At 44.9% G+C, this 18779-nt stretch overlaps 1 long non-coding RNA gene across 1 annotated transcript in view; it reads left to right on the top strand.

Moving 5' to 3' along the window:
* The first annotated feature begins 4199 nt into the window (after positions 1-4199).
* LOC119968992 overlaps positions 4200-18779 on the top strand; it is a 44178-nt gene continuing 29598 nt past the window's right edge. The window contains exon 1 of the long non-coding RNA XR_005461275.1: positions 4200-4345. This is a non-coding gene — a long non-coding RNA (uncharacterized LOC119968992). The remainder of the gene's footprint in view (positions 4346-18779) is intronic.

Genomic DNA, 18779 nt, shown 5'->3' on the forward strand with positions numbered 1-18779 from the left:
CCTGGGCCTTGTAAACTACATGGGAAATTTATTCCAAAGTTGGCCACTCTATTGTCACCCCTGCATACCCCTGTTTTTCAAAAAAACAAGTTGTCGTGCCAGGCGCTGCAGGGTGAAGCAGTTACTATCATCAAACATCCTGTTCATTACGACTCCCAAGAGAGTACTGGTACTAACATGTGATGCCTCTACATATGGAGTAGGGGCAGTCCTTTCCCATCAATGGGGCAATGGTGCAAAGAGACCACAGCATATGCCTCCAGAACATTGGTGGATGGGGAAAGACTCTTCGCAGATCGAAAAGGAAGGATTGGTTATTTTTGGGATGAATAAATTCCATCCACATGTCTATGGCCAACATTTCAAAATCATGACACACCATAGAAATGGATAAGGCGATTTCCCTCCATCGCCTCGGCTCAAATACTGTTGGCATTATTGTTAGTGGCCTATGAATAGTCTCAAGCAATACCCAGGAACACTTTGTCAATGCGGATGTTCTGTGTCGCCTCATGCTGTCTACAAGCTGGGTCCCTCTGCTGGCATTGGAAGAAGTCATGACTTTGAACTTCCTGGATACCTTTCCATTATCCACTAAGCAGATTCAAGCGTTGTCCCAGAAGGACCCCACACTGGCAAAATTGACCCATATGATCCTTGGTTGTGGAATCAGAGGACACTCCACAGATAACATGAAGCCCTTCCCTACTAACCGACAAGAGTGGAGTGCATAAAATGGCATCATCCTATGGGGAGCCCGAATAGTCATCCCCTGCCCAAGTCAGTGCCCAATCTGAGGGAATTACACAATGGACACCCCAGGACATCCAAGATGAAAATGCTCACAAGAAGCCACGTCTGATGGCCTGGGCCCGATTACAGACATCGAGAATCTGGTGAAGCAGTGCTTCTTGTGGCTGGAGAACCAGAAGCTCCCGCCTTCAGCCACTTCACACCCATGGGATGGCCAGGAAGACCAAGGTATGGGTGCTTTGGCCTTTGCTGCCCGTTCTTAGAATCAATGTTTTGATGTTCACTCAAAATAGTTAGAAGTACATCAGTCCTCCACAACTTCTCGTGCAACAATAGAAAATCTCTGCCAAACGTTCTGTACCCACTGCAGACGGGAGGTCCTCCCATCCGATAATGGTACCTACTTTTACCAGTGGAGAATTTCGGGCATTCATGAAGTAGTAACATTTAAACACTATCCATCTTCTAATGACTTGGTTGAATTCAAAACCAGAATGAAGAAACAGCCTGCTCGTACACTGGATATGATATTGGCCCAGTTTCTCTTTGATTATGGGAATCGCACCAGCAAAATTGTTAATGAGATGACGACTGCGCACCAGGCTCACCCTACTGTTTCACAACTTGAGGGGGTAAGTCGGAGTCAAAGCAAGAGACCCCAAAAAAGAAATACGACACCAGAAGAACCGAAGAACCTACAGGACAGCAGATGGTATCTGTGCAGAACTTTGGAGATGACTCCCAATGGTTTCCAGGAATAATATTGTAAAAGATTGGTCCTGTTTCTTACAAAGTCAAAGTCCAAGCGAAGGCTGTGAAAAAACCTGGATCAGCTGAGAAGCGGAGAACCCACTCCAGCGACTGATGCCAGCAGAGACAATGTCTTTGTCGCCTGTCACGACTACCTCTGGCAAGGGGACTCAGACTATTGGGGATCCACGAGACATCCCACCGACCCAGAGTTCCCGATTGTCATGGGTTGGGATGTTTGTTTTGTGTGCCATGGTAGTGGCTTTATTTTAATTTTAAATAAACCAGTTTGACCATACATTCTGTGCCCCCTGGAATTGTTGTACCTTCATTGATCCCCTTTGCCTTCCAAATTGTTCATAGTAACTTTAAAAATACCTCATTTGTTTCTTTATTTACTTGTTATTGCAGATATATTGATTGCATATTTCAGCATACAATTGTGTAACACTTCTGCCTTCAGCATGATAGAAGTTGCAGCAATTCCTTTGTAATAGTTATTATTGATTGTGAATAATAATATTAAATTTTTTTATGACAACTGGAGTTTTGGCCAATGGGTGAATGGGACTTGGTGTAAACTGGGTTACGTGCAGCAGAGGTTTGGATGAACTCAAGAGGTACAAAGTGGAAGGCCTGTCAGGAGATACATTAAAAATGAAAAAGGTTTGGATTAGATTTTCAGCAGCAGTTAAAGTTTGTATGGACTAGAACAATACCAGGTTCAGCCCCAGTTAGCATTGCACAATTAAATCTTAGCTGGGGTGGTCAAGGGTGATACAATTTCTATCAATGTCCTTGGATTATTGTTCATGATGTTGATTATTATTAAGCGATTGCTGCTGGCAAGTGCGTAGACGTAGTCTGCCAGAAAAAAATGTTTGATTCCCAATCATTCATTAAACTTGGAGACAATGTGATTGGTGCATCAGAAGAAAATGCATGGGGCACACCCATGCTGTTTTGGGTAGGTCAAATACTCTAGGTGTCAAAAGACGGAAAGCTTTTAATTTAGAAACATGTCTCTCCAACAGTGGGTTTAGGAGTTGTGCAGGACGTTTATTCAAAATGTGCCTCTTTACACAAATGTATTTAATACCAAGTAAAAATAGAGAAGGGGTTTCCCAAGTTGTTTTCCAAAGTGGCCCCATTTTAACATTTGAAAATCAAGGCACCAGAAAAATCAAAACAGCAGTAAAGCAGCATCCAATATATAATGATTAAAGGTTCATCTATTATAGATCAATATATAGAAATGGAAATCTGTTCTTAAAAGTCTTTATAAAAACAATTAATTATTTTATGTACTCCTGAAGGTTTCAGCTAAACCCATATTCCTGTCACACACATTATTCCCTCTTGTCCCCACACAATAATCGCCCCCCTCCCCATATACATATCCCTGTATGCACACTCGCATACAGTAACCAGCTCCTCTGCACGGTCACATATCGTATGTTATAATCACCCCTCCTGGTTTTGGTCTAGTTGCTAACCCAGGGCAAGAGTAAGCCTGTACAGCAGGAAGACAGGAGCAGAATCACAGCAACATTTGAAGCCGCCACTCTCTCTCTCCCGTCTCAACCGCATGGCCTACACTTTTTTTCCCCCGAACTCCGGACACATCAATCAGTGACTGAGTTATTCTTGTCTGCAACAAGTCGGGTACACTGGGCACTCGCTGTTAAACGGAACCAGTGGCTGCAGCATTGTGCCTCTGGATTGGGGCGTTTCTTTTCCTCGGTCATCAGTGATGCCCCAGAGGAGGGGGAGCTCGGGAACCCAATATACTACCAAAAATAAAATGCTGGAAAATCTCAGCAGGTCTGGCAGCATCTGTAAGGGAGAGAAAAGAACTATCATTTTGAGTCCAATGACTCTTTGTCGAAGCTAACAGAGAAAGTGGGAAATATTTATACTGTGGAGTGAGAACTAGCTCTCCGACCCAATTGAGGCCGCGATCCACAATTTGGGAATCGTTGGGTTAATGTTTCTAGTGATTCTCGTGATAGATCCCATGCAAAATGTGAAATGCTAAGTGACGTCTTTGCCCTCTTGTGTGGTTTTTCTTTCTTACCTTGTTTCACTTTTTTTGTCAGAAGTGTTTCATACAATTTATCAATGAATAGGAAAACAGTAAGAAAGAATGGAGAATAGTTTAAAGATGGGGGCTATCACTGGTTGCTCTGCAGAATCACGCGTGTTGATGCAAAAAGTGCTTGTTGCTATTCAATTGGTATGGGATTCCCCTCGCCAAAAACGGTCTTTTATCAGCAAGCGTGGGACTGAGAGTGAGAAAATGGCAAGATCAAAAAGAAATTTCAAAACAGGCAGAATGAAACTGAGATTAGGTCATTTCTGGTGCTGAATAATACCAGGCTTTCACATTTACACTCTGGACTTTCCTAGCAGAAATTCCAGAGAAAATTAGCACACTGTTTGGTTTCTGATATCACTCCAGTCTACACGGCAAACTGCACAAGGGACAGTCCCTGTGGACAGTGGGGATTTCAGGGATTGTGCTGGAGGGCGTAGTGTGATACCGATGTGAATGGGGAGCAACACGCGCTTCTCTTTAACGGAAGACTCTGATACAGAGGCATTTCCGACACAACAGTGGAGAAATATTTGTGTGAGAGAGAGAGAGCCTCTGACCAGCAGACAAAGGCAGGGGAAGTGCTGATCAGATGAACTACCGATTAGACCGCGCGGGCTGCACTAAAAGAAAGTTCTGACTTTGTTTCTTATTAGTTTCATTGCGGATTTATCTAGTGGAAATGACTGCTATTGTAAGATATTCCATCGCTGGATTGAAAGAATAAGAACCACGAGACTAACACAGGTTAGAAGTGAGAGCGTATGTGGTTTTGGAGAATTTGAATCAGAAAATAATACTTTCACTTGAGCTATTATTTCCTATAGTTTAAACCACCAGGGAGACTTAAAGTTCTGATTTAAATAATGTCTGCCTCTCAGAATAAGGCAATTTGTTGTAAGGGAGCTGAGTGAATGGAATGTGGAGGAACCAAAATCTGATCGTTGGTTAGCAACCATTGCATGTGTTCTGCATTAAAGATTCTGCTTTCTTTGAAAATTATTTTCTAATTTAGTTTTGGAAGGCCCCATTTCCTGAGATTTTTTTTTAAATGTGCAGGTTAAGTGGGATTATGGGGATAGATCAGCTGAGTGGGCCTAGGTGGGGTGCTTTTTCAGAGGGTCGGTGCAGACTCGATGGGCCGAAAGGCTTCCTTCTGCACTGTAGGAATTCTATGGTTCCAAGTGCTTGTAAATCCCTTTCTTCCTGTCGTTCAGTGAGGCTGCCCCTGGCGTGTATGGTCGGGGTAACAAAGTGTGTGGTCTTCAGCTCTTGACGAATGCAGTTTATGTTGTGTGACTGGAGCCTAGCAGAATTGACTGAGTGTTAAGGAATGCTGAGCGTTTCTTCCTCTCTGTGCCTCTCTCTCTCACACACACACACGCTCTGAGGTAAATGATTTCGAATGGATGTTGCTAAGTTTGCTTTCATCGGAACAATTTGAAAAATGTCGTGAGAGGAGCTTTTGTGCGTGGGTTGTCAAGAGTGTGACTTCCCTCAGGAAGTATGTTAGTCCATAGTGAGGCACGAAAAGAAGAACCGCGCGTCTTGAGTGTGGGGCCCAGTTTCTCTTCATTAGAAATGACAGCTGGTGCTGTCACAGCTCACATGACAGAGCGCTATGGAAACAAGCTGTTTAACTGAAGCCAGCCAGCAAGGGTGGTCAGCTGATCGCAAAGCATTAGTCAGGTGATCATATGATGTTGACTAATCACATTTAGTACTTACTGTGAAGACACTGAAGGCTGCAGGTAGGAGTGAAGAGATCAGCAATGGTTTTTAAAAAAATTTAAGTTGTACCCTTGGGGTTTGCTATTTGCTTGTACAAATCATCTATGCCTCTCGTATGTTCTCTTAGTATAGTTTTAAGAGCTTTCTGTTTAATAAATAAGTTTACTCACCATTTAATATGCCTCAATATAGGGGCTGGTTTAGCTCACAGCTAAATCGCTGGCTTTTAAAGCAGACCAAGCAGGCCAGCAGCACGGTTCGATTCCTGTACCAGCCTCCCCGGACAGGCGCCGGAATGTGGCGACTAGGGGCTTTTCACAGTAACTTCATTGAAGCCTACTCGTGACAATAAACAATTTTCTTTTCATTTCATTTCAGTGTGAAGTATTCTGTGCCTTCATAGATTTTGTGGCTGCAAACTAATGATCTCTACAGTGGCGAGATTGAGCACCCGTGCAGTGTATACATTTGAGACTTGTGATTTTAGTGAGAATGAGCTTGGGATGTAATTGTTGTAAAGTGACACTTGTGTCGAGGTGTTGGATCTGATTGCTGTGGTGTAGAATCTGTCCAGCTTTAATCTGCAACAGCAGTAAAGCTTTGGAGTTGGTTTAAAATAGTAGTACTGTCCTGGGAGCTGTTTTCTGTAATCTCTTTCAAATTCATTTTAGAAACAAAGCTCACATTTAAATAACATCTAGCATGACTTCAGGACATCTGAACTGCTTTTACAGCTCATTATGTACTTTTTGAAATATGCAGTTGTAATGATGGATTCCCACCAGTCTACTTGTGCTCACTGAGATGACACCAAACGGATATATGATAATGACTAGATAATCTATTGCCCAGGAGGAGAACTTTCTATTGTCCAAATTAACATTTGGAAAAACCCATTAATTTGATTTTAAATAGGTTTCACTTTTTTTTTACATCCTCATCAGCTAGGGATGACAGCCCGTGGCTTTCGTCAGGGAATTCATTTATCACCCAGTGCTCACTGACCCTCATTGGATCTCCATAAAGAAGAGCTTCAATATTACCACTGTTCTCATTTTCAAATTCCATTGTGATGTTGCCCCTCCCGATGCCTGTCATATTCTCCAGCCCCACAACCCTCCGAACGATCTGAACTCCTCCAAATCTGCCCACTTGAGCATCCCCAAATTTCCTTGTGCCGCCAATGACAGCCATGCCTTGAGTTGCCTGGGTGTTCAAGCTCTGGAACTCCTTCCCTAAACCTTTCCACCGCTTTTTTTCTCCTTTTAATCTGATATCTTTGACCAAGCTTTTGGCCATCTGCCCCGACATTGTCCTATTTGACTCGATGTCAAATGTTGTTTTATCTTCCTCCTTGAAGTGCGTTGAGATGTTTTATTACTTTGCTTTGTGATGGTATATAAAATACAAAATATTGTTGTTGAATCATCATCTTGAGTCAAATCTAAATCCAATAGAATAGTGGTGATGGATCCATTTGGTTAATTGGCACTCAGTGAGTGGCCATTTGGACAAATGCTGTGCATTTCAAACCACAAGCCAGGAAAAAAGAGGGAAGAGACACAAATGGCTCTTGCAGGACATTATCAACTCACAATTTCACTGGGCACAATTCAATGGCCACGCTGCACCTGAAAAGCAGCATGCCACGGTACAAGTGGCCGATAGAAGCTCATGGGATCTACATTGCTCACAATGCCTTGCTAGATCTAATGCGATCTCATGAGATGTTGATGTGAATCCTGTGCATTGTGGACGGGATCACTTTTTAGCAAACCTGCCTATTAAAGCGAGACAGCTAGTCCCACTTTAATGTGCAGTTTCCCGAGGTATCTAAAACCATTGGATCTATCCCCTTCTTCTTGGAGACGTCTGGTTAGCATTGTTCAGTGCTGGTCACCACAAATGGGGACCAGATGGAACGGCAGTCGTGTGAGTCACCCAGGGGATCGGAGGTCCCCTGATGCAATGCCATTTTGGGAAGGGTGGCACCCTGGCACTGGTGCCACAGTGCCAGCCTGGCACTGCTATCTGGCAGGGACACTGCTAGGTTGGCACTGCCATGGTGCCACACTGGCCTTTTTGTTGGATGCTGGCAATCGGGCAAGGGGTATTGGGGGGGACCTGGAGATATTCAGTGTAGAAAACGGGGCTATGTGAGGCATTGGCTGCATATTCCCTGCTGAAGCCCCTTATTTAAAGCGGGTGGCATTTATAGCCATGTGTTCCCATTTAGTTGAATTACGGCCACTGTGTATAGTAGGACAGTGCTCCACTGTACAGGTCACCTTCAGGAGCCTACAACTGGGAGATATAGTCTCAGGGTAAGGGAGTAGCCATTTAGGGTTGCAATGAGGAGAAATTCCTTCATGCAAAATAATTCAGAATCTTTGAAATTCTCTACTCCAAAGAGTTGTAGGCACTCGATTGTTGAATATTAAAGCTCGTCGAAGGACTTCAGTAATCTAAGGGGATATAGGGATAGTACAGAAAGACGGAGTTGATGATGAAGATCAACCATGATTTTACTGAAGGGTGTAGCAAACATTTTAGTGGTGTACGACTTACTCCTGCACCTACTTCTGTCAATCTGTACCAATTCCTTTAATTTTTCTTGAACCCATTGTCTGGATTATATTCCCTTGGGCTGTACTTCAGTCAGTATGACTACATAAAGTTGAACTCTGGACTTCACGAAGGGTTGGAGAATACAGTGAACTGTGAATAATGTAAGTGCAGGCTCTACTTTAACAAGTCACTGTATGGGACTTCATATTAGTGCCCCCTGGAGGAGAACAAGTGCAACATGAAGTACAGCATAAAGTAAGGAAGAGATGTGGGAATCTGGGTTTACTGTTTAGACTCTGTTCCCAGAAGGTATACCAACATATAGTGCAGCTGAAATTTAATGGAAACAGTTCTGCAAGTGGCTAGCTAGTACATGTACAGGGAGTTGAAAGTAAGTCTTGTAGGATCACTGGATTGAACCAAAAACTTCTGGTTCACTGCGGAATTCAGCAGTAACCAGTGAATAATGAGAACACACATTGAAAGTTTCTCTACGTGTTTGAGAAATGATTGTCTCCATCCGAAATTGTAAAACTGATGGGTTGCTCAACTTGTGCTCAATAAAGAACTCAGTGGCTGCATGTCCCTCCTTTTCTTTCTTTGTTATATGGTTTCATAGATGGTGGTTGCCTTCCAATACCATGGCCTGGCGGTAAAAGAAGATAGCAAGAGTTTTTTTTCCGATTATACGGGTAAGCAATGCGAGAATGGACATTGGACCATTGGAAAATGAGGCTGGAGAAGTAGTAATGGGGAACAAAGAAATGACAGAAGAACTGAATAGGTACTTGACATCAGTCTTCACAGTGGAAGACACCAGTGGCATACCAGAACTTCAGGTGAGGTAGAGGTGAGTGTAGTGGCCATCACTAAGGAGAAAGCCCTAGGGAAGCTGAAATGTCTGGATAAATCACCCGGACCAGATGGACTACACCTCCGGGTTCTGAAGGAGATAGCTGAGGAGATTGTGGAGGCATTGGTAGTGATCTTTCAGGAATTGCTGGAGTCAGGGAGGATCCTGGAGGACTGGAAAAATGGCTAATGTAACACCCCTGTTTTAAGAAGGGAGGGAGGCAGAAGATGGGAAAATATAGGCTGGTTAGCCTGACTTACAAATGTTTAGGTTCCGGAATACACTGCCAGGAAATGTGGCAGAGGTGGGTTCAATCGAGGTATTGAAGGGAGCATTAGATGATTGTTTGTGCAAGGATACAGGGAAAAGGCATGGGATCAGGGGTTACAGGGAAAAGGCAGGTGAATGGGGATGAGGGAAACATATTAGCCATGATCGAATGGTGGCATTGATGGGCTGAATGGCCTACTTCTGTTCTTTTTATCATATGGTCTGTGGTAACCATTCATCCATAACTTCAGTAAGTCTCTGCACATTATCCAGCAATGAAAGCACAATTCTTCACCTGTTAACCACAGAAGGTGACACTCCATAGCTTCTCCAACCCAGAAACATTGAGGCCACTTGTATTTTCTCCAACGCTGGCTTGGTTGTGAGCAACCATCTCAATGTGAAACATATCCAGATCTGTTGTCTTTCTGATTGGTATGGTTCAGAGATAATTATGTTCTGCATTCTTTTCTTGCCTCCATGCCCGTGACTGCCCACCTCCCCTGCCACCTCCACAAGCAATGGGCATGATCCAATTGCCACACACCTGAAAGTCAGCTCGTCATGGCGCAGCGTGGCCCAGATCTACACGCCTTGCAATGCCTCTTGAGATCTAACGCAACCTCCCAAGACATTGCAATGTAAATCCTGCCCATTGTGGGCGAGATCACTTTTGTCAAACCTCTATATTGGAGCGAGACAGTATACAGTCTGACTTCCCAAGGTACCTGAGGCTTTGGGATCTATCCCCTTTGCCTCGGAAAACTCGGGCGAGTGCCATTTGGTATTGGTCTCCACAAACGGGGACCAGATGGAATGGCACTGAGGGTCTCCCATGGGATCAGAGGACCCCAGCTGCATGCCCTTTGGACAGGGTAGTGCCCTGGCACTGGTGTAACCTGGATGCCTTGGCAGTGCCAGCCTGGCACCTAGGCAGTGCCACTTGAGTGCCAGTCTGACACTGTCAAGATGCCTGGGTGACACTGCCAGGGTGGCACTGTCAAGGTGCCAAGCTGGCATTTGTGCATGTGATTGGGCCAGGATGCCCTATGGTGGGTGTTGGGGTGTGTGGGTGGAGCTGGGGACCCTCCCAAAGTGTGTTGAGGCTGAGAGGGGTCAGGGGCTGCTTTAGGGCCTCGAAGATCAGGATGCCATTTACAAATGGCGTCCTGATCTCGCTATACTTGAGGATTCCGCTGAGCAGGGCTCCTCGTGTATGAAACGGGACCATTCCCTGCTGAGGCCCCTTCTATAACGCGAGTCACATTGTATAGCCATGTATTTCTTGGCGCTGTGAGCGCCAGGAAATACATGGCTAAACACGCTTGCTTTGGGATTTTGGGCATGATACAATGTCTCATTCCTCAACCAAGAAAACATTCCGAGGACCACCACCCATATCTCTGACACACTTGGGGGCGGGGGGGGGGGGGAAGCATATTCTGTTTTCTGCCAGCCCCCACTGCCTACCTCCTTCCTACATCTTTTTCTCCCTTTCTCTCTTGCAAGTGCTGACTTTTGCTGAGCTTTGTTTCGTGGGTGCAGCAGTTTCCCAAAGCCTTGCCCAAAATGCCCATTCATTGAGTGCAGGATAAGGCAATGGGTGTTACTCTGCAAGGTAACTGAGGGGGTGCATTATAGTCACACCCAGTCTTGCACTCTCCTGGAAAATACACAAAACAATCTTTGGGTGGGAGTCACACGATGGTGATCAAGAGCAGGAAGTCAAGTTTCTGCATTTCCACCCCCCCCCCCCCCCCCCCCGCTCCCCAGATCAGGAGCATTGAAATTAAGTATAGTATTCTCTTCATGACTTTAAATCACTGAGCTCTGCATAGTTCTGTCATTAAATCTGGGACTTGAATGAGGCATTTACTCACAAGCACTGGGATGCTTACAAATGACTTGCTTCTTTCCAGCTTCCCACTTCTTTAGCATCAAAAGAATGAATGCCTTCCAAGTTCTGCTTGCAGATAGTGACAAAACCGGAATATATTATCCTCCTCCCACCCCCCACATAATGCTTGTGGCAGGTGATAATTTGTCATTTTTTTGGAAAAAGGTGATGCAGAACCTGATGGATGAATTCAGATTTGCAGTCATTCTGGCTTTTAGGCAATAAACTGTTTGTTGCTGCTCGAGATGTTGGGATTAAATTCTTCAATGTAGTTATATGAATTATTTAAATGCCCGTACTACATGTTGGAATGGAAACTTACTGGGGCAAAGTTCAATTTATAGCTATCCTTTAACAACACTTCCGTCTCTGTAATTTGTTGCACCTGATCTGATCTAGGAATGCAACTGAAGGCATGTTGGCTCAATGACTTTTAGTCGACTAGCGTGCCCATATACATTGGGGATCAGGCTGCTTTTAATGTGCCCAATGTATCAGACATAATATCAAAAATGCTATTCTCTTTAAGCTATAACACCACATTGTTATTCTGGAGGAACCCAGGATAATTCTGGGGTTTTTTTTCCCAAACCATTTGTCTTCATTTAGCAAATACAATGTGATACTTGCTGTACAGCAGCATTTTGGTGAAAATTTGTAAAACAAAATGCAGGATCTGTCTGACTGTGAACAAAAAGATCTCAGCTGGTTGCTGGGCATCCAGGATAGAATCAGAAATGGTTGCTAGGTAGCATGTACTAGGTTGCTTACTAAGTAGCAGAGGGAAGCTCCAGGATGCTTGCTAGGTATTCAGATACTTTACGGGATGGTTATTTTGACACACGGGCTGATTACTAGACTACTAAGATTGTACCAAGCTGGAATTCGGGGGACATGTGGAGGCACTTGGCTTTACTGGGCTACTCATGGGTACCCTGGCTGTGACATCCTGATCAGTGGACATTCCACTGGCATGTTCATTTTGCCACATGAGGCAGTGTTGGTCTTTTCTGGGCACTTGAGAGAACCCAGCCTTGCAATTGAGTGGCTGATGGAGTAGACTCTCAACGCTAATAGAATCATCACTGCATCTGGAGCTCAAAAGTTACTGATCAAGGTAACCACATTAGATTGCCTTTACCCAACCCCCTTTAGTTATTCTTTAGCTTTGCATTTCTGGATTTAGGAATTCCAGTCATTTAATTTCTCCACCTGGTGTAATGGTTAACTTGCTAGAAATGTTTGTGGAATTTACTTTTCGAAGCAGACTGAAGCGTATACTGTGTGAGAGCACATAGCTAACCTTGTGGTATTTCTCCACATGTTCATAACCTAATGTGATGAGGATTAATTTATTCTATCATTTGTCCATTTACATTATTATATTAAGAATTTACTTAAATTATCTCCTTTTGACAGGCTTCTTTTAAATAGTTTTTGTTCTATAATATTTGTGTCCAAAATTGTTTCTTCATGTGAAGCAACAAGATGCCATGACCTTTTTTGTTTTGTGTGCTGATCTGTAAATATTAATCATTAAAAAAAGTGCAACACCAGAATTTGGGATGCCCTTAAAGTACGAGAAGAGCACTGACCATGATGCCCAATCATCTGGTATTAGTACAGCACTGCTTGTTCTCAAAAGTAAATTTCTATTGAACACGTTTGGACCATGCCTTACCCTTCAGTCTGCACTTTTACTTTCAATTCCAGTGTACAGCACTGTTCCCGTCTTGGAAGCAGAGCCTGAATTCTAATGAGGAGCCAGGCTCTTACTTACTGAAACTAGAACTTTAAAAAAAAAACAGAATCCTTTACTGATGTAACCTCAAGTGCTCTCACAGATGGTGATGTTTGGATAGATGAGCATTTGGACATTGTCAAAAGAGTGCAATTGAGCAAAAGATCTAAATGTGGTTCTTAAAATTAGATATTTTAGATGGAACAGCCAGAAGTGTTATTTACTGCTGGAATATTCAATTGAGCTTGAATCCTTCAAGAGAGCACCACAACATTAGTATTAATGACGTGGCTCTAACTGCTCCCACTGCAGGGCTACAATGGCTGCTGATCATATCTTGCAGGTCCATGAAATTCTCTCTTCCCTGCACTTTTAATAGAATTGCTAACCTTCTTATTTTGAATAGGTTAACATTCACTAAAAAAGCAGAAATGAATTGGGTTTGAAGCACAATAGCATCGTTAATGGTTATTTCTACTCTCTTTATATCAAAGAGATAGGTTGGGAATGAGGGAGACTTCAAATCTATTTCTTAGCAGAAGTAAACTGGGCCCATAATTAATTCAATTTCATTGCACTTCACACAGTAAAATGCTGAAATTTCTTACGAAAAGTGTAAGCAAACAGCCCAGCTATTAACTCTTCTCAATATCTTTGAAGAAGATGCATTGCTATTTAATGTATGGCAAAGAGGGGTAAATTACTGAATGATTTGCCTGATATTTCAAGCGTGACCTGGAAAATGAGAATTGGGTGAATGCTGCCAAATTGGTTGTGTTGTAATTCTCGGGTGTTGTACTGAAGCTGAACACTGGAACTTACTCACCAATAACTTGTTCGTGAATGAACAGTTGGGGTTCTAACAGGATCATTTGGCTCCAGGCCTTATTACCAGCTTGGTCCAAATGTGGACAAAGAGTTGAATTGCGGAGGTGAGGTGAAGGTTACTGTCATTGACTTCAAGGCAGCATTAGTTTTCTCTTATAACCTAGAACTAGGTTTTTGCTACTGAGGCAGGCAGATCCAGTCAGCAACATTTGCTGGCACTGCCAGGCGGCGCACTAGCAGCACCATGATGCCTGGCTGGCACCAGCTGTGTCAGGGTGCCAGCCTTCCCAGAGGCCAACCACCTGGGTCCTCCAATTGCCTAAGGGACCCCCCCCCCAACCAAGGTATCATTCTACCTGGTCCTGTTTGTGGGGACCAGTATTGAACAGCACCAAGCTGGGGTCTCCTTGGTGAGGCCGGTGGATGCCGGGTGGCCGATCGATCTGGCATCAGCATGGCTAATTGGGTTCAAAAACTCACTTAGCCGTGCAAGATGGGTCCAGCCCATTGTGGTTGGATCTCGTGACGCATACCGGCAGTGGGGAATCCTGGGGGAGGCCTCTCCAGGATCTACAGGCCACGTCCTGCTCTGCTTCCGGTGGGGTGCGGTCGGTAAATCGTGCCCAATATCTGTAAACAGACCTGTTACTCCCCTTCCAAGTGCATTTACATCTCTACAATAAATTTGTGACCCTCACAACTGCAGGTTACGACCCTTGGAATAGGGAAACTGGGATTTGTTTGAACTCCGTACTAATTTCAAATGACCCTGCTGTGTTTGGGCTTCCCACCTGTGTGATTCACACCCTTCCACATTCCACCTAGTGGCGAAAATGGGGCCTACTGGAAATGGGGATGGGACATCCCCATTCGGCGCCTGCCCATCATTTTTAAAGACTTTCGAAGTTAGCCCAATTCTGAAAATGTGGCCCCTGTTGCGGCACCAAAAAATCCTGTCAAAATTGAAGTCGATGGGAAACTCTCCACTAACTGGAGTTACACCTAACCCAAAGAAAAATGGTTGTGGTTGCTGTTAGCTAATCATCTCAGCCCCAGGATACTGCTGCAGGAGTTCTCGGAGAAGTTTCCTAGGCCAAATAATCTCCACTGCTGCATAAATAACCTTCTCCCCACCATAAGGTTTGGGTTGGGAGTGACGATGTTTTCTGACTATTAGTGTTCAGTACCATTTGTAATTAATTAGTCCATGACATGTATGCAGCAAGAAGTGGACAATGTTCAGGATTGGACTGATAGATGGCAAGTGACATTAACCCAACACATGTATCAGATATTGATCACCTGCAAGAAGAGACAATCCGGCAAACGAGAAAGAAACTAACCATCTCGGCTTGACATTCAATAACATTGCCATCGCTTGAATCCCCACCATCAAAATCCTGGGGGTTACAATTGATCTGAAAATGAATTTAATCTGCCATATAAATACTATGGCTACAAGAACAGGTCAGAGACTGGAAATACTGTGGCGCTTAACTCATCTCCTCGTTCCACAAAGTCGCAAGTCAGGAGTGTAATGGAATATTGTGTACTTGTCTGGATGAGTGCAGCTCCAACAACATTCAAGGGTAATGGAAAGCATCCAGGACAAAGCAGTCTGCCTGAATGGCTCCCCATCCACCGTCTGCCTGAATGGCTCCCCACCCACCATCTTGAACATTTACTCCCTCCAAGACTTGTGCACAGTGGGAGCAGTGTGCACAAAATGCTCTGCAGCAACCTGCCAAGCCTCCTTTGACAGCATCTTCCAAACCCATGACCTCCACCCCTAGAAAGACAAGGTCAGCAAATGTATGGGAACTGAAAATTTCACTCCCAAGTCACACACCCATCTTCACTTGGAATTTTATTGCTCTCCCTGGGTCAGAATCCTGAAATTTCCTCACTTCTCAAAATGGTAAGTGTACTTTTAAAAAAAAAATAAAATAATTTTTATTCAAATTTTGACAAAATATCAATAACAAAATACAATAAGAAAAGAGGAAACAACCCCCCCCCCCCCCCCCCCATATATATAAAAAAGAAATAAATTAACACCCGTCATCAACAATGAACAAATATACATGCCCCTTCAACGCAAAACAAAGAGACAAACCCCCCCCCCCCCCGGGTTGCTGCTGCTGCTGGCCTTTTTTCTAACGTTCTGCCAGGAAATCTAGGAACGGTTGCCACCTCCTGAAGAACCCCTGCACCGATCCCCTGAGGGCAAATTTCACCCTCTCCAATTTAATAAACCCTGCCATATCGTTCATCCAGGCCTCCACGCTTGGGGGCCGCGCATCCTTCCACTGAAGAAGAATCCTCCGCTGGGCTACCAGGGACGCAAAGGCCAGAATACCAGCCTCCTTCGCCTCCTGCACTCCCGGCTCCTCTACAACCCCAAATATTGCGAGCCCCCAACTCGGCTTGACCCTGGATCCTACCACCCGCGACACCGTCCTCGCTACGCCCTTCCAAAATTCCTCTAGCGCTGGGCTAGCCCAAAACATATGGGCATGGATCGCTGGGCTCCCTGAGCACCTAACACACCTGTCCTCACTCCAAAAAAACCGGCTCATCCTTGTCCCGGTCATGTGAGCCCTATGCAGCACCTTAAATTGTTATGAGGCTGAGCCTCGCGCAAGAGGAGGAGGAGGAGTTCACCCTCCCTAGGGCGTCCGCCCACGTCCCCTCCTCTATCTCCTCACCCAGCTCCTCCTCCCACTTACCCTTCAGCTCCTCCACCGAGGCCTCGTCCTCCTCCTGCATCACTTGGTACGTTGCAGAGATCCTCCCCTCTCTAACCCACACCCCCGAGAGCACCCTGTCCTGGACCCCGTTCGGCGGCAACAGTGGGAACTCCGCCACTTACTGCCCGACAAACGCCCTTACCTGCATATACCTGAAGGTGTTCCCCGGGGGAGCCCGAACTTCTCCTCCAGCTCACCCAGGCTCGTGAACTTCCCATCCACAAACAGGTCCCCCATCCTCCTCATACCTGCCCTGTGCCAACTCAGGAACCCGCCGTCAATCCTCCCCGGGACAAACTGGTGGTTCCCCGTTTCGGGGACCCCACCGAGGCCCCCACCGCCCCCCTGTGCCTCTCCGCCCGCCATCATCTTGTGCTTCTTCCCTCGCACCTGCTTTGGCTCTGCTACCACTTTTTTTACTCGCCCCACTCCTGGTCCAAGCCGTACACTGCTGGGGAAATGTTGCTGACTCCTTCCCACGTCGGGAAACGTCGAACAAGTACCGCTGGGGGCCCTAAAAAGAGCCCAAAAGTCAGTTCCTAGCGGGAGCTGCTGAACGTGCGACTTAGCTCCGCATAGCCGCAACCGGAAGTCCCAAAATGGTAAGTGTACCTGCACCACATGGACTGCAGTAGTTCAAAAAGGTGGCTCACTATTTGGGATAAGCAATAAATGCTGGCCTTGCCAATTGTTGTGTTTAGTGTTCAATGTCTAGCAAGGAATCTGATGTGTTGGGCAGGCTGGGTCTATGTGGGCTGTGTTTGATGCAGTGTAGCGAGAGACAGACTTCCAACACTTGATGAGATGCAACACAATTTTATTTAACATCTAACTATTTTACATGTTCAACTGTGGGTTGACACTATGCTGACTTGACTGGAGACCTGAGGCTAGCCTGACCAGACTCGCTGACTACCGCATGGTGTTTGCACTGGCTACTGCTCACGAGCTCTGACTGTCTCAGAAGCTGGATCCCGAGAGAGTGGGAAAACTGGTGCCCTCTGGCTTTATAGTGGTCGTGTCCTGTCTGGTGATTGGCTGCTGTGTTCTGTGTGCTTACTGGTCATCCTGTGTGTCAATCACTGCCTCTCTGCACTCCATTATATACATGGATGTATATTATGGCAGAATCTCCCAAACAACTTGACTTGTCCAAACCAGGATCCTTATTGAATCACGCATGGTAAGATAACAATCTGTTACAGAGCAAGTCACCATTGAGTTTCTTTGTACTCCTCTGGAACTACACCTAGTACGACTGTTCACTTGTACATCTTACAACCATCCTCTGATGGCTGGATGTGCCCCCACTTATATTGGAGTGCCTAGTCACATGACCACTGTCTTGAGACCGCATGGCATGTTGCACCACCACCTGCTGGTTGGAGGTCGCACCACCTTACAGGCATATCACCATTCCAATGACTCCTGATTTCCATAAATAAATAAAAAGAAACATTGGTAAGCAAAGGCTCCAAACTAACTATTCAAAAGCAAGAAATATACCAGTACCAAGAAATTACCCAAAGGGCCAGTCTTTCTGAAGCTTATTTGATGGTGACACATTAGAAAGCTGAGCAATTGCCTCTGAGTCTTGCAAACACTCACTCATGTGCACACACTGACACGCTAGCATGTGCAAACACATGCATACGTTTTTCAGCAGGAATTGCAAGATTATGTTTAGGGTGAGACATCTAGACTAAATATTGCCCTCCCTATCTGGAAAGGCAGAGCGGAACTGTATTAATGCTTTTTTTTTTCTTAAATCCTTCTGCGTCAAAGTACTCATATTATTCTAAATAAATTAAACTGTTATGTTTCATAATGTTAAAATTTTCAGGCCTTCCATGTGTGTTTGGAATCTCGAGGGTTAAAGTTCTGATCACATTGGCTTATTCTTATTTAGCAGCCAAAATTGGAGGCTGGGAGTGAAAGGCCTGTCATAAAAGGGAGTGTATTAGCAGGAAGCTCTTGTCGGTGTTGAAGTAGAATGGAATGTTTGAAAGATCAGACATGTAATTTCCAGGATAAGGGTGGTTGCTGCATTCTGGTGGTGATGTGGGAAGCATTGAGAAGCACAGCCTGCCCACTCACAGGATATAAAGGGGAAGTATGACCAAATGGGCAGGGGTCAGAGAATAGTTGGGTGGAAAGCTAGCCAGGGGCTTCTCAGGGACTGCTGTGGTCATATATCCTGAGTTTCCACAGCTGAATACAGGGGCTGTGTCCTGCAGGATGCTGGGTGTGCTGCATTGCGTTAGCTGGTGTGGTGCGACAGTGGGTGGAGATTATAGTATTCAGCTGCTTTTCCTCTGACACCTTTTAAAGGCACAGCCCACCACTTGCTTTCTAAACTCCGTTGTTTAAATTCTAAAACTGTAAGATTACCTAATTTGACTGTAACTTAGGCTATTACCTTTTCAGCGGTCTTAGTTTCTCTAACGAGTTCAGGAAGGGCCACAGAAAATTGTCTTGGATGTGTTAAGGGTGCAAGGTCCCTGAATGGCCCATCAAATCTCGATTAAAAGCACTTGCTTAGA

Source organism: Scyliorhinus canicula, chromosome 7, assembly GCF_902713615.1.
Source record: "Scyliorhinus canicula chromosome 7, sScyCan1.1, whole genome shotgun sequence".
Taxonomy (NCBI): domain Eukaryota; kingdom Metazoa; phylum Chordata; class Chondrichthyes; order Carcharhiniformes; family Scyliorhinidae; genus Scyliorhinus; species Scyliorhinus canicula.